Below are 15,192 nucleotides of genomic sequence, written 5' to 3'. Positions count from 1 at the left end.
AGGCTCCTGCAAATGGGTGGGCTGACTCCTGGGGTCAGGATGCTGTTCCTAATATTAAGAAAACTGAATAAGGAACCTACAAGCTGCTTGAGAAATGTTCTTGGGAATAGGTTTAGCTCCACATTCTAAAAGAGTCCACCAGAAGAATGTACGACCCACACAAACGGTAAAATTGCATAGTACAATAAAATGTAGTGTGCCACTACTACCCAGGACCAGGACCTGAAGGGGAAAAGAGACTATGCATAGCTGTGGGGCAACTTGCCCTGAGTGAAGGACTATGGGGGATAATGGCTTCAACCAAGGATTGGCTCTTCAGCAGCTAAGGGACAGAACAGAAGCTGCAAAGGCCAGGTCATAGAAAGAGAAAACTAGGGCACGGTGTGTGCGTGTGTGTGTGCGTGTGTGTGTGCGTGTGTGCGTGTGTGCGTGCATAGGCATTGGGGAGAAGGATGGAATGGGAGAGGGAACACCAACGTGCGTGATGGCTAGAGGGCGTGAAAGGTTGGTGGAGGCAGGCGCCCGTGGAAAAAGTGGCTACTGGGTCGCTGCAGGAGGACCTGCGCGCAGCAGGTAGAGGGGCAGTCCATGGAGATGGGAGTGCTCCTCGCAGCTGGGGACAGAACCCGCGGAGACTCGGGTCTGTGGGCACAGGTGTCAGTCCAGCTGGTGGAGCTCCCGCCTAGGAAGGGCGGGGTGCTCCGGAACCACGCTGAGCCTCTCTCAGCGTGCCTGTCCCGGGGGCTCTCCCAACTTCCGCGAAGGATCCTCTAACCCTCCCCACAGGTGCGCCCCAAAGCTGTAGGGGCTCGTGGGGAGCCGAGACTGGGGAGCTGCCACGCCGGGACCGGAATGTCTCTCACGCAGCTGAGAACTGTAGCGGTTTTCTTGGTGGCTGAGTGGGGAACTGGGGCTCCTCAAGGGGGGGCGGAAGCCCGTGATGGAGAAGCCAGGTGCGGAAAGGGGACTGGATGAAGTTTTGCGCAGTCCAGTTCTGCTCTGGTCCCATCTGGAATGAAGCCAGATGCAGGGAATGATTTCTCTCCAGGTCCTGGAGAAGTGAGTGCTTCAGGTAAACAGAACAGCGGCTGTCTACCTCCTCCCTCCACCCCTTGACTCCTCCTTCCTCTCCCAGACCTGACCTTTCCTCACTGCCTGCCACCTTTGCACAACACCCCCCTCCCACCAAACTACCTGTCTCCAAGTTTCCCCAACAACCCCTAAGAAGCATCCCTCCACCACTCCCTGCCCAACCTCCTTTCCAAACCCCATCTTCAAAGTCTGTCCTTCACCTCTGCTTGCAGCTGTTTCCTTTCCCCCTGCCCCAAGGCTATTAATCACTATCATTCCTTAAGGTATTTTGAAATGTAGTTCACGCATCTGATTTTCACTCGCTTTTTTTTGTTGTTTGGGGGGGGCGGGGCTTGGAATTATAACACTTTGAGAAATGAGCTAGCGAATGGTCTCAGAGCTACAGAAATATCTCCTTTACCAAGATATGTGTCTTTGGTTTGTTTGGCTGAACGTTGATTTAGTCTAAACACTATCCTGACTCTCCCATAGACCACTCTGTAAACTGCTGAGGAATTTCTATGATATTTGTGTAGAGGGAATACCTTGCAGCAAAGAGAAAACAAGTAAGGTGAAATTTCTGTAATGTTTTTGTGGCATTTTGTAGTGAAAAGGAAAGTTCCTTTGGAATCTTATGTAGAGGAACTTAATTTCATCGTTATTGCCATCTATTCTTGGTGACGTGCATTTTCCTTAATTAACATTGCTTTGAAAAGGTGAATACTTATTTTTGCTGTTTAGTAATCACACGTTTTCATTTTGACTCATCTTATAGGAAGGTTAAAAAGGCAGATATAAAGATTTATTGATGAGTAAGTTTATCCTTAAAGGTCAATTACTTTATGGTATACTTGTGGGTAAAGTTTTTGAATGAGATGTGAAATAAGTGTTCATAATGAAATACCTTGTGCTGTTCATGCAGACCATAATAAGGATGCTATGTAGGTAAAGAATATTAATATTCATTTTTAAAGAAGAAGAAAACAAACTACTTGTAGAGATACCACAAAAATGACCAAGTACTTTGTATTTCTAAAACAAAAGAAAGCTTGTCTGGTTGCTTCCTTCATTTTCTTGCTCAAGTAAGTGGAATACAGGGACACTGAGAACCAGGTAGGTTTCAAAGCCTGAGAGTTTTCCTGTGGTCTTGGTTTTTGTACTGTTTTGTGAACACTGTTTTTGACTCTAATGTTAAGGCAACAATTTTAATTATTCACCCATGTAAAAGTAATTTTTAAGTCAAAGTATACTAGTAGTATGTTTTCCTAACTTTCTATGTGGAGAATTTATTCTTGTTGGTTTTGAAATATTCTTAATGTTAAAAATCATATTTTGTTCTTTCATAAGAATGCTGAGTATAACATATGTCAGTATAGTCAAATATCATATAGGAATGCTGTTTTGCTAATAATTGACGACTTTGATGTACTTGTGAACTTGGATCTCTGGCCATACTTCAGGCATACATGAAGTATGCTGCACATTAGAAATATGATCATATGAATAACTGATGTTTATCTAACTCTCTAAAGTTTCAAAATACCTTACATACGCTGGGATGTAGAGGCATGAAGGGAAAGAGATGTCATGTTATCCTACACCTTCCTTATTCCCAGATGAGAAAATTAGGACCCAAAAATGAAGCCCAAGATAGTGAAGTGATCTGCCTAATGCCCCAGATGTAGTGAACGATAAAGAAAAGAGGTGGACCCAAGTCTCCCTTCTCCAGAAAAAGTGAGCTTTTCACAGTACCACATGAAGTCCTATGCACATGGGATAAAAAGGACAAATTAATGGTCCACCAAGAAAATAAACCATATTTATTACATAACAGACTACTGAAAATAATCTTTTTATTCATCACAGTTCGTATTTTAAAAAGTGTTCATTTAAAAATGACTTTGAACATTCATCAGTAAGGGGAAAATAAAATGCCATAAGTAGGGGAATATTTGAAAAGGTTGCTTAAAATTTCTAACTAGAAAATACATTCACACTTATCTGAAGTCCTCAGAGGTGTTATGAACCTATCAAAGGATGATTTCTTTTAGATGCGTTTGGCTAACATTCAACTTGGTTGTGTGGTCTAATATTTATATTCTGCTTTGAAATTAACGAATACAGTTACATTTTGTGAATATCCTCCAGTTTATGTGGAACGACATTTTTTGAAACTGCAAGAAGTGGCATCAAAGGCAATATTAATTTTATGTTCTAGAGACTCAAGTTGGGATTAGTGTAAAGTGAAGTTTAAGATTCTAATTTCATTATCTATGTTCTGTTTATATCAGATACAGTGAAGTGATTTCCCCATCATTATGGGAAAGTGTAGGTTTGTTTAATGAAAGGCAAATTTTAAAAATGACCAGGTTTCCGAATTGCAAAACAAATTAAATACAGTGTTCATTTTAAGCATATTTACATTTTGTGAGGACAACGAAATTTTGTGACAAAGTGATAGAAAAATCATGTTTGTAAGAAAGTGTGAAAGATGAAATCCTTGTGGAACAGGATGTTGATGAGGTTCTATTTTTTTTTTAATTGCCTCTAACAGAGAACACGAGCAAATGAAGAATAAAAGAAGTGCTGGCAAAACTGTAGAAAACTCGGAATCAGCCATAGGATAGTAAATGGAAAACTACTAGTGCATAATTTTGTTTTCTGTGACCCTTAATATTATTACTCATAAGAAGAACTCTAACGAAATATTACAAAAAACCCCAAAAAGAAACAGCCACAAAATTGAAAATCCAAATGAGGAGTAAGCACAACATTAAATTAATGAGATAGGTAAAGCCAAGCAGAGGTAAGCAACACACAGGCAAGCAACACACAGGCAGAAATTTCAAGTAGACTACGGTCATATTAGCAGCCAAACTAAACAATAACTGCTATAAAGGAATTCCTGGGAGAATGCTAAATTTTGAACCTCTGAGCTGAATTCTGCCATTTGCTATTTGTTTCTATGTGCTACTACTTAATTTGTGAATTTCCCATCCCTTTGAAAGCCCACAATTGTATAAGGTCTCCCACTCCCCTCCATCTTGTCCCCCTCACTTCTCTACCACCCCAAAGACAATCCACAACTAAGCTCTCCCAGGCTAGTGGCACCACTTGGTGGCCAGGGTGAGTACCATCTAGCTCCGTCTCCATTTCCCAACCACTTTAATCGTTCCCTCTCCTGGATTATAATACATACACAATGTTTCTTCCCCTACTCTTTATTTTCCCTCTATCTTTCACCTCTGAGAGATTAGTCAATTTCATTTAAGATAAGCTTTATCTCACTTGTGCACAAACATCCATTACTGCTTTTTGCCTCTGTCTTCCAAATCCTTCTGAGCCACCTCAGAAAATTCTGTTTCTCCTTCTGTTCCTCTCAGCATTCCATTTCTGAACTAGACAACAATCTCAGTCTTGGTAAGCAGGGATGTAGTATTACGTCTGCACCAAGGAAAAGGAAAGTTTTGAAGTAGAATCAGACCTGATAAAGATTCAGTGTCAGTAAGCTCTGACGCTCTTGAGAATACTCAGAAGTGCTCTTTAGAATGTCCGTAAAAGTCTCTGCTCATTAACATGATTGTCTTCAAGCAACAGCTTCAGGATCAATACATGTTGACTGAATTAGAGTAAATTATTTAAAAATGACTAAGTACCAGACAGCATGCTAAGTACTGAAGATGCAGACATGAATGCAGACATTCACACCAATTCTAGTCCCAGGAAACGTGAAATGGTGTGTGGGGGCAGGGTAATTGTGGGGAACAGTGACTATGACATACGCTGATCGACATAAATAGCTGCCATATATTTCTTAACTGGGATATTGGCTTTTAATAACTGCTTGTTGATTGATATAACAGGTTAAGATTGGATGAGTATTATCTCATTTGAGCCTCACAGCAATTTACTACAGTTACAATCTCCATTTCCCAGGTAAGAAAAAGGACGTTCATGAATATTACAGATTTTTTACCACGGTCACACAACTAGTCAGAGTGAGAAATACGTTTCAAATGCAGGTATTTCCTGATAATAAGCCCAGGACCCCTCTTTTCAATGCTTCCTAATCATTATTGCATGATGCAGTGCAGACTGTTTTAAAGAAAAAGGGAGAAATCCAGTCAACGTTCTACGAAATTTGACAATAATACCTTTGCGTGGGGAACAGTGAGAATCAGAAAAGGCTTTATGGAGGACTTAGTGCCTGACTTTGGTTCTGAAAGAAGAGAAGATGTGTAGTATGATGGGAGAATGGCCAAGAGAAATACACTGAGGTAGCACTGTACATAATGAGATCAGAGAAAGTTACTAGTCCAGCATAACAGAGACATAAGAAAATATCAAGGGGAAAAGTATGAAGTTAACTTGGAGCGCTACACGAGAACTAGATTGTGGAGCAACTTAACTTTTGTTAAGGTGTTAAACTGCTATTTTAGGTTTCAAGGCAATACAGAGGACAATCATATGGTTTGACTTAGAGTATTATCAAGAAGTTTATATTAGCAGCTGGAAAAAATATTGCAAGCAGCTACAAAGAAACAATTCAAGTACTGTGGAAATACAATCAGGATAACACAAGATATAACAGCTTCTACCTTAAGGGATCTAAAGGCGTGGAACATGTTATTCCAGTAGTCAAAGGAACTAGGACTATAACCAAGGATCACCTACCCAGCAAAACTGAGTATAATACTTCAGGGGAAAAAAAATGGTCTTTCAATGATATCGAGGACTTTCCAGCATTCTTGATGAAAAGACCAGAACTGAAAAGAAAATTTGACTTTCAAACACAAGAATGAAGGGAAGCATGAAACGGTAAACAGCAAAGAGAAGTCATAAGGGACTTACTAAAGTAGAACTATTTACATTCCTACAGGGAAAGACAATATTTGTAATTCTTGAAACTTTTTTCAGCATCTGGGTAGTTGGTGGGATTACACACACACACACACACACACACACGCAGAGCACAAGGTGAATTGAACAGGATGGGGATCATATCTTAAAATAATGAAATTAAGCAGTGAGAGAGAAATATATTGGGAGGAGAAAGGGAGAAATGGAATGGGGCAAATTATCTCTCCTAAAAGAGGCAAGTAAAACACTTTTCAGTGGAGGGGAAAAGGGGGAGGTTAGAGAAAAAACATGAAGCTTACCCTCATCACATTCGACTAAAGGAAGGAATAAAATGCACACTTACTTTGGTATGAAATCCTATCTTACAATACAGAATAGTGGGGGAGAAAGGGATAAGCAGAGTGGAGGGGATAATGGAAGGGAGACGAGTGGGGTGAGGGAGCGCTCTTGGGGAGGGATAGGATCAAAAGAGAGAACAGAAGCAATGGGGGCAGGATAGGATGGAGGGAAATATAGTTAGTCTTACACAACTCGACTGTTATGGAAGTCATTTGCAAAACTACATAGATATGGCTGATATTGAATTGCTTCTCTTCCCAAAGGGAATGGGTGGGGAGGGAGGGATGAAGAGAAGTTGGAACTCAAAAGTTATAGGAACAACTGCTGAGTATTGTTCTTGCAACTAGGAAATAAGAAATATAGGTAATGGGGTATACAAGTTTATCTTGCCCTATAGGACAAAAGAGAAGATGCGGATAAGGGAAGGAAGGAATGTTAAAAGGGAGGGCAGACTGGAGATAGGGGCAGTTAGAATGCTTGGCGTTTGGGGGTGGGAGGAGGGGAGAAATGGGGAGAAAATTTGGAACCCAAAACTTTGTGATAATGAATGTCAAAAACTTAAATAAATTAATTAATTTAAATTAAAAAAAAAGGAATCAGGAAATTAAAATAAAAAAAGAAATGTTAAGTATAGCAATTAGACAAGATAAAGAATTTTAAGGAATTAGAATAGGCAAAGAAGAAACTAAGTTATCACTCTTTGCAGATGATATGATGATATACTAGGAAAATTCCGGAGATTCAAGTAAAAAACTAATTGAAAAAATGAACAACCTTGGCAAAGTTGCAGGTTACAAAATAAACCCACACAAATCTTCCTTATTTGTATATATATATATGTAATATAAGTAACAAAGCCCAACAGCAAGAGACAGAAAGAGAAATCCCATTTAAAGCCAGGGTAGACACTATAAGATATTTGGGAGTGTATTTGCCAACAAACGCAGGGACCATATGAACAAAAGTACAAGACAGTTTTCACACAAATAAAGTCAGATCTAAGTAAGGGGAAAAATATCAGTTGCTCGTGGGTAGGCCAAGGGAATATAATAAAAATGACAAATCTACCTATATTAATTTACTTATTTTGTGCCATAGAAATTAATCTATCAGATAAGTATTTTTATATCTGGATAAAATTATATCACAATTCATTTGGAACAACAAAATGTCCAGAATATCAAGGGGACTAATGAAAAGAAATGTTAGGGAAGGTGGCCTAGCACTACCAGATCTGAAATTGTATCATAAAGCAGCAATTATCAAAACTGCTTGTTACTGGGTAGGAAATATAAGGTAAGACAAGTGGAATAGCTAGAGACTGAAGACACAGTAGACAATGAATATAGCAATCTACTGTTTGATAAACCCAAGGACCCCCTCTTCCTGGATAAGAACTCACTGTTCTACAAAAATTGCTGGGAAAACTGGATATAAGTGTGGCAGAAACTAGGCATGGACCAAAGACTGAAATCGTACAGAAGAATAAAATCCAAACGGGTGCACGATCTAAGTATAAACATTAATACCATGGACAAATTCGTGGAGCATGGATTAATGTATTTATCAGATTTATGGAGAAGGGAAGAATGTGTGACTAAAGAAGAGATAGAAAGCACTATGAAGTGGCAGATGAATTCTGCTTACATTAAACTGAAAAGTTTTTGCACAGCCAAATCCAATGGAAACAAGATAGGCAGGGAAACTGGAAAGTATTTTTGCAACTAGTGTGTCATAAAGACCTCATTTCTAAAATATATAGAGAATTGAGTCAAATGCACAAGGATACAAGTCATTTCCCAATTCATAAATGATGAAAAGTTATGAACAAGCAGTTTTCAGAGGAATACTTCAAAGCTTTCTATACTCATAAGAAAAAATGCTCTAAATCAGTTTTGATTAGGGAGATGCAAATCAAAACAACTCTGAGGTACCACATCACCCCTATCAGATTGGCAAACATGACAGAACAAGAAGATGATAAATGTTGGTGGGGATACGAGAGAGGTGGAACACAATACTTTGCTGGTGGAACTGTGAGCTGATCCAACCATTCTGGAGAGCAATTTGGAACTACACCCAAAGGGCTACAAAAATATGCATACCCTTTGATCTAGCAATATCGCTTCTAGGACTGTATCCCCAAGACATCAAAAAAAATAGGAAAGGGTCCCACACATACCAAAGTATTTATAGCAGCAGCCTTTTTGGTGGCCAAACAGTGGAAAACAAGGGGATGACCATCAATTGAGGAATGGCTGAAAAGTTATAGTACAAGAATGTAATGGAATACTATTGTGCTGTAAGAAATGATGAACAGGAACACATCAGAGAAGTCTGGAAAGACTTGTATGATCTGATGCTCAGCGAAAGGAGAAGAACGAGGAGAACTTTCTGCACAGCAACGACCATTGTGTGCAAGAGGTTTTTTCCAGTATACTTGGAAAATCACAGCAATGCAAGAACTTAAAAAAAAAAATCCCAACTGTCTTCTAAGGCAAAATGCCTTCCACATTCAAAGAAAGATCTATGGAATTCAATTGCACAATGTAGCAGATTATTTTTAGGTGTGTGTGTGTGTGTGTGTGTGTGTGTGTGTGTGTGTGTGTGTGTGTGAATTGGGTTTTGGTTTGTTACATGATTTCCCCTATTCATTTTAATTTTACTCAGTATAACTATACATAAAATGTAGGAAAATAGGAATGTATACGTATAACCTATTTAAGATTATATGTAATCTTGTGGAGGAGAAAGAGAGCTAAGAGGGAGGTGGGGAAAAATAATAATCTAACTTGTATCGTAGTGATTATAGAACACTGAAAATAAATAAAATTAATTTTAAAAAAGAAAAAACCTTTTTCAATGGAAGGTAAAAGGGGGGAGAATGGGGGACTCAAAAAGTCAAGCTTATTCTTATCACATTTCAGGAACAGCACACTATCCACTGTGCTTCCTAGTTGTCTTTTAATACATACCCTTATTTAATCAACAAATTCCAGAGACCAAAATTGTTAGAAATAAAGCTCCCATTTTCACCTTTTTTTCATGGTAACTTGTAGTTCAGTGCTAAACATTGGATATTCCTCTTCTATTTCAACATGGAATGAGTATACTTTTGCATGAGGTGCTAAGTGCATCGGTGGATAGAGTCCTGGGCCTGAAATCAGAAAGATTCATCTTTGTCAGTTCAAATTAAGCCTCACACACATACTTGTGTGACAATGGTCAAGTGTAACCCCAGTAGCCTCAGTTCCTCATCTGAAAATGAGCTGCAGAAGAACAAAGTAAAGCACTCTAGCATCTTTGCCAAGAAAATCCTAAGTGGGGCCAAGAAGACACCATACACTAACAAAACCACCACCACCACTACCAAAACACACATTTGTATATCAAAGAGAACATTTAAAAAGTGGAATAACAGTTACTTGGGATAATTGCTGCATCCTTGGTCATCTTTCCTTACTTCACACTCCTATTAGAGTAGATGTTTTACATATATTTATGAAATTGATTCTTATTCAATGGAGGAATTGAAAACTGAATTACAAATTGATCCTTAAGAGTATGTATATGTCTTTGAATCTACAACTGTTTTTTCAACCTAATCACATTTTCCCTTTTCATGTATTTTTAAAATAGTTTTTAATTGATATCTTCTGTGTCAGAGTGTAATTTCCTTGAGAACAGGCATCATGTTTTGGCCTTTCTATGCATATTCAGGCATTAGTACAGTTTCTGGTACATAGCCAGTGTGCTTCATATATGCTTACTTATTTGACTGATTTTTACATTAGTTAGATTTTCCATACATCCCTCCAACATTCCATAATATTTTGAGGAAAGAGACCTATTTCCTATTTCCTTAAAAACTGGAAATCCTTCCAGGGCTTGAAAGTAAGGGTAGCCTGGCTTTGGTTAAGATGGGAGGAGTGGAGTAACATATCCTGTTGGTAACCCATTTGGGAGCCTTCTCTGATCCCTGGAAGTAACAATTTGGGGGACACTGTGTTTAGACAAGACACCATCCTTAGTCTTATCCTAGATGAATTGGAAATTTATGACTGCTGTACATACAATCAGAACTTCTATACAACTCTTTCCAGAAGCATGTTAACATCATGTAACTTTTCTTTCAAGGCTGCTCTTGTCATTTTAACTCAATTTAGCCTTGATATAAGTGTAGATTGGGACACAGACTACATAGTGTGATTTAATCCTGGCTTAAATAGACATACGGGTGGGGGGGGGAGGCGGAGCCAAGATGGCAAGGTAGACAGACGCACATACGCTAGGTCCAAAACCACAACCCATAGAGTATCTGTAAAAAAGAAGCCCCAGCGAATTCTGGAGCAGCAGAAGCCACAGAACAGCGGAGCGGATGAGATTTCTGTTCCAGAGAGCCCTGCAAAACTCTCGCAAAAGGTCTGTCCCACTGCGGGCACAGAGCAGAGCCCAGCCCTGCCATGGCTCAGTGCCGAAAGGAGCGGATCCGAGCAGGCTTCAGGGACAGATTCTCGAGTGGCCACGCAGGTCCCTCCACCCACAGATGACAGGGGTTGGTGAGAGGGTCTCTTTGGCAGGTCGAGAGGGGTGTAGGGTGCCCCCATAACTCAGGCCCCCTAGGGATGAAGCAGCAGAGGCAGGAGCAGACCCAGGCTCCCCAAGCAGGCAGGAGCCTGGATCCATTGTTTAAGGTCTCTGCATAAACCCCCTGAGGGAACTGAGCCCGTGAGGTAGCCTTGCCCCCACCTGAGCACCTGAACTTAATCTCACACTGACTAGCTGCCCTGCCCCCACCCAAAGCCCTAAGGCTGGGAAGCAGCATTTGAATCTCAGACCCCAAGCACTGGCTGGGAGGATCTGGAGGCGAGGGGGGTGTGGAGAGGACACTCAGAATTCCAGTCACTGTCTGGGAAAATGCCCAGAAAAGGGAAAAGAAATAAGACTAAAGAAGGTTACTTTCTTGGTGAACAGGTTTCTCCTCCCTTCCTTTCTGATGAGGAAGAACAATGCTTATCATCAGGAAAAGACACAGAAGTCAAGGCTTCTGTATCTAAGCCCACTAAATGGGCTCAGGCCATGGAAGAGCTCAAAAAGAGCTCAAACATTTTTGAAAATCAAGTTAGAGAGGTGGAGGAAAAGCTGGGAAGAGAAATGAGAGACATGCAGGTAAAGCATGAACAGCAGGTCAGCACCCTGCTAAAGAAGACCCAAAAAAATGCTGAAAAAAATAACACCTTGAAAAATAGGCTAAGTCAATTGGCAAAAGAGGTTCAAAAAGCCAATGAGGAGAAGAATGCTTTCAAAAGCAGAATTAGCCAAATGGAAAAGGAGGTTCAAAAGCTCACTGAAGAAAATAGTTCTTTCAAAATTAGAATGGAACAGAGGGAGGCCAATGGCTTTTTGAGAAACCAAGAAATCACAAAACAAAACCAAAAGAATGAAAAAATGGAAGATAATGTGAAATATCTCATTGCAAAAACAACTCACCTGGAAAATAGATCCAGGAGAGACAATTCAAAAATTATGGGACTACCTGAAAGCCATGATCAAAAAAAGAGCCAAGACATCATCTTTCATGAAATTATCAAGGAAAACTGCCCTGAGATTCTAGAACCAGAGGGCAAAATAAATATTCAAGGAATCCACAGAACACTGCCTGAAAGAAATCCAAAAAGAGAAACGCCTAGGAACATTGTGGCCAAATTCCAGAGTTCCCAGGTCAAGGAGAAAATATTTCAAGCAGCTAGAAAGAAACAATTCAAGTATTGTGGAAATACAATCAGGATAACACAAGACCTAGGCAGCTTCTACATTAAGGGATCAAAGGGCGTGGAATAGGATATTCCAGAAGTCAAAGGAACTAGGATTAAAACCAAGAATCACCTACCCAGCAAAAGTGAGTAATACTTCAGGGGAAAAACTAGTCTTTCAATGAAATAGAGGACTTTCAAGCATTCTTGATGAAAAGACCAGAGCTGAAAAGAAAATTTGATTTTCAAACACAAGAATGAAGAGAAGCATGAAAATATGAACAGCCAAGAGAAGTCATAAGAGACTTATTAAAGTTGAAATGTTTACATTTCTACATTTAAAGACAATATTTGTAACTCTTGAAACTATTCAGTATCTGGGTACTGGGTGGGATTACACACACGCATACGCACACACCCATAGAGACAGAGTGCACAAAGTGAATTGAAGGGGATGGGATCATATCTTTAAAAAATGAAATCAAGCAGTGAGAGAGAAACATATTGGGAGGCAAAAGGGAGAAATGGAATGGGGCAAATTATCATTCACAAAGGTGGTAAGCAAAAGACTTATTAGTGGAGGGATAAAGAGGGGAGGTGAGAGAAAAACATGAAGTTTACTCTCATCACACTCCATTAAAGGAAGGAATAAAATGCACACTCATTTTGGTATGAAAACCTATCTTACAATACAGGAAAGTGGGGGATAAGGGGATAAGCAGGGTGAGGGGGATGATGGAAGGGAGGGCACGGGGAGGAGGGAGCAATTTGAGGTCGACACTCATGGGGAGGGACAGGATCAAAAGAGAGAATAGAAGCAATGGGGGTCAGGATAGGATGGAGGGAAATATAGTTAGTCTTACACAACACAACTATTACGGAAGTCATTTGCAAAACTACACAGATATGGCCTATATTGAATTGCTTGCCCTCCAAAGGGAAGGGGTGGGGAGGGAGGGAGGAAGAGAAGTTGGAACTCAAAGTTTTATGAACAACTGTCGAGTACCTTTCTTGCCACTAGGAAATAAGAAATACAGGTAAAGGAGTATAGAAAGTTACCTGGCCCCTACAGGACAAAAGAGAAGATGGAGACAAGGGCAAAGAGGGATGATAGAAGAGAGAGCAGATTGGTGATAGGGGCAATTAGAAGGCTCGGTGTTTTGGGGTGGGGGAGGAGACAAAAGAGGAGAAAACTTGGAACCCAAAATTTTGTGAAAATGAATGTTAAAAGTTAAATAAATAAATAAAAGAAAAAAGAAAAATATAAATGGAGAGACAGCCCAACATATCGAATTGTCACTACATCAAATAGTTTTACAGGAGGACGAGGGAAGGTAGTAATGTGAGCAGTTCAGATCAGGGGATTTACAAAGATAGGTAAAGGGACAGACCTAGGAAATTTATTTGGTGATATTCACATTCACACTTATGGTAGGTGTATTGAACAGACAGTTAGCTGTCACTATGTGCGAGCTGATGGTCATGCAAAGGTGAAAAAATAGATAGTCCTTGATTACATAGAGCTTCTTAAAGCAGAGGGATAAGACACGTCTGTAATGACCTTAGTGCGAGATAGAATGTGATAAGTGAGGTGGAGAAATCAGAGTTGTTCATAGATAATTACTTCATCATCCCCAGAAATTTTCATGAACTGTAAGGGGATAAGGATTGTATCTTTTATTTATTAAAGGTTGTGCGTGTCTCTTCGAAGTACTTTGATGGGAATTATGTAATTTCATCCCGACCAATGACAAAAGAGATATTTTTAGAGAAACCTGACCAGATATAATGCAGAGTGAAGTGAGCAGAACCTGGAGAACTATTTATACCTTGCAACAACAGGAGAAATAAAAAGTAACTCCGAAATACTTAAGATGTGTGAATAGATAAGACCAATGTTATCTACATTAGACTGTAAATACCTCAAACATTATACAGAGTAAAAGCAGTATTATGAACTCTGAAAGATGTAGCTACTCTGATCAATACAATAACCCAAGGAAATTCCAGAAGACTTATGATAAAAATCCTATTCACCGCCAAAGAGAGATCTGGTGGAGTCTGAGTGCAGATTTAAGGGATTTTAAAATTTCCTTTACATTTCTTCCTTTTATCTTTTTTGAAACATGGCTAATATGGAAATATGCTTTACATGACTTAATATGTATAATTGATATTGTATTGATTGCTTTCTCCATGGGTGGTCTAGGAAAAGAAAAGGAGGGAAACAATTTGGAACACACTTTACAAAATAGAATGTGAAAAATAAAGAAAAATTAGTAAAAGCACATATTCTCCTTGAAGGCAGAGGTTGTCTTTCTGCTCTCTTGTATCTCCAGTACTTAACACAATCCCTGACAAAAAGAGGGTACCTAACAAATGTTTGTTGACAGAGTATTGCCTGATTACATAGGAGAAGCAGAATAGTATAATGGATAGAACACTAGAATTGGAGTTAAGAAGCCTGGGGTTACAGTCTCATCTGAGAAATTGACTAGCAGTGTTGAACCTGAGCAATTTAATCCCTCTGAGCATCCACTTCTTCATCTGTAAAGTGAGCATGTTCCGCTGGTCTCCATCTGACAGAAAAGAAGGCTGATGGACAGAGAAATAATGTTATTTTCCCCAGGTCACACAATATCAGGAAAAAGGCTAGAACCCAGGTTTTTGGACTAAAAATCCTATTGCCTTCCAAAAGTATTCCTATAGTGTTCTTTTATGGACTGCCAAGAATTTCACTCGGTTAAAACTCAGATCCTGTGATGTCCTGAAAGATGAATATTTGATTTTCTTTTTCTTTCTTCTGTAAATTGGATTGTGACAGATTCACCTTTGTGCAACTGGGAGACAGTGGAGAAGTCAAGCAGGAGATGCCCCAGATTGGAGAAATGCTCTTCGGTCTGACTGCTCAGTGCCCAGAGGAATCTGAACCTTATGACTGTTACTGTGGTCAAGGAGGAAGGGGAGACCCAATTGATCCTGTGAATAGGTATTGGGGATTATAGCTGTGTGATATGGATGTCGTGTAAGCACACAGTAGTGGCACAAGGTCAACTGGCATAGGTTCATTACAATGAAGCCCTGACTCATGAAGATAGCGAGGATCACGAATACTTGTAGAATCGAGCTCCATAGCTTTGTGTGTGTATGTGTGTGTATATGTGTGTGT

General features: G+C 39.7%; 1 long non-coding RNA gene across 3 annotated transcripts in view; it reads left to right on the top strand.

The window, feature by feature from the left end:
* Positions 1 to 266: 266 nt before the first annotated feature.
* Positions 267 to 15,192, top strand: part of LOC140512555 (uncharacterized) — a 31,347-nt gene continuing 16,421 nt past the window's right edge. The window contains exons 1-2 of one of the 3 annotated variants that reach the window (XR_011969811.1): positions 267 to 1,072; positions 14,848 to 15,012. This is a non-coding gene — a long non-coding RNA (uncharacterized lncRNA). Of the gene's footprint in view, positions 1,638 to 14,847; positions 15,013 to 15,192 lie in introns of all 3 variants that reach the window. The other 2 variants (XR_011969812.1, XR_011969813.1) reach the window with 2 other exon arrangements.

This window comes from Notamacropus eugenii, chromosome 6 (assembly GCF_028372415.1).
Source record: "Notamacropus eugenii isolate mMacEug1 chromosome 6, mMacEug1.pri_v2, whole genome shotgun sequence".
NCBI classification, from domain to species: domain Eukaryota; kingdom Metazoa; phylum Chordata; class Mammalia; order Diprotodontia; family Macropodidae; genus Notamacropus; species Notamacropus eugenii.
Note: the sequence above shows the minus strand (reverse complement) of the source record. Positions and strands in the feature narration are given on the sequence as shown.